The following is a 1,844-nucleotide window of genomic DNA, read 5'->3' on the forward strand; positions in this document are numbered from 1 at the left end:
CGGCGCTCCCTCAGTACTGCCCCTCCGACAGTGCGGCTCTCCCTCAGTACTGCCCCTCCGACAGTGCGGTGTTCCCTCAGTACTGCCCCTCCGACAGTGTGGCGCTACCTCAGTACTGCCCCTCCGACAGTGCAGCGCTCCCTCAGCACTGCCCTTCCGACAGAGCCGCGTTCCCTCAGTACTGCCCCTCCGACAGTGCAGCACTCCCTCAGTTCTGCCCCTCCGACAGTGCTGCGCTCCCTCAGTAGTGCCCCTCTGACAGTGCCGCGCTCCCTCAGTACTGCCCCTCCGACAGTGCGGCTCTCCCTCAGTACTGCCCTTCCGACAGTGCCGCGTTCCCTCAGTACTGCCTCTCCGACAGTGCTGCACTCCCTCAGTACTGCCCCTCTGACAGTGCCGCGCTCCCTCAGTACTGCCCCTCCGACAGTTTGGTGCTCCCTCAGTACTGCCCCTGCGACAGTGCAGCGCTCCCTCAGTACTGCCCCTCTGACAGTGCGGCGCTCCCTCAGTACTGCCCCACCGACAGTGCGGCGCTCCCTCAGTACTGCCCCTCCGACTGCAGTGCTCCCTTGGTACTGCCCCTCTGACAGTGCGGCGTTCCCTCAGTACTGCCCCTCCGACAGTGTGGTGCTCCCTCAGTACTGCCCCTCCGACAGTGCGGCGCTCCCTCAGTAATGGCCCTCCGACAGTGCGGCGCTCCCTCAGTACTGCCCCTCCGACAGTTCGGCGCTCCCTCAGTACTGCCCCTCCGACAGTGCGGCGCTCCCTCAGTACTGCCCCTCCGACAGTGCGGCGCTCCCTCAGTACTGCCCCTCCGACAGTGCGGCGCTCCCTCAGTACTGCCCCTCCAACAGTGCGGCGCTCCCTCAGTACTGTCCCTCCGACAGTGCGGCGCTCCCTCAGTACTGCCCCTCCGACAGTGCGGCGCTCCCTCAGTACTGCCCCTCCGACAGTGCGGCCCTCCCTCAGTACTGCCCCTCCGACAGTGCGGCGCTCCCTCAGTACTGCCCCTCCGACAGTGCGGCACTCCCTCAGTACTGCCCCTCCGACAGTGCGGCGCTCCCTCAGTACTGCCCCTCCGACAGTGCGGCGCTCCCTCAGTACTGCCCCTCCGACAGTGCGGCGCTCCCTCAGTACTGCCCCTCCGACAGTGCGGCGCTCCCTCAGTAGTACCCCTCCGACAGTGCGGCGCTCCCTCAGTACTGCCCCTCCGACAGTGCGGCGCTCCCTCACTACTGCCCTTGCGACAGTGCGGCACTCCCTCAGTACTGCCCCTGCGACAGTGCGGCGCTCCCTCAGTACTGCCCCTCCGACAGTGCGGCACTCCCTCAGTACTGCCCCTCCGACAGTGCGGCACTCCCTCAGTACTGTCCCTCCGACAGTGCGGCACTCCCTCAGTACTGCCCCTCTGACACTGCTGCGCTCCCTCAGTACTTCCCCTCCGACAGTGCGGCGCTCCCTCAGTACTGCCCCTCTAACAGTGCGGCGCTCCCTCAGTACTGCCACTCCGACAGTGCGGCGCTCCCTCAGTACTGCCCCTCCGACAGTGCAGCGCTCCCTCAGTACTGCACCTCCGACAGTGCGGCGCTCCCTCAGTACTGCCCCTCCGACAGTGCTGCGCTCCCTCAGTACTGCCCCTCCGACAGTACGGCGCTCCCTCAGTACTGCCCCTCCGACAGTGCTGCGCTCCCTCAGTACTGCCCCTCCGACAGTGCGGCGCTCCCTCAGTACTGCCCCTCCGACAGTGCGGCGCTCCCTCAGTACTGCCCCTCCGACAGTGCGGCGCTCCCTCAGTACTGCCCCTCCGACAGTGCGGCGCTCCCTCAGTACTGCCCCTCCGACAG

The sequence above is a fragment of the Somniosus microcephalus genome, unplaced genomic scaffold (genome assembly GCF_052327205.1).
Source record: "Somniosus microcephalus isolate GS21.2 unplaced genomic scaffold, FLI_Smic_1.0 unresolved_chr4, whole genome shotgun sequence".
In the NCBI taxonomy this organism is placed as follows: domain Eukaryota; kingdom Metazoa; phylum Chordata; class Chondrichthyes; order Squaliformes; family Somniosidae; genus Somniosus; species Somniosus microcephalus.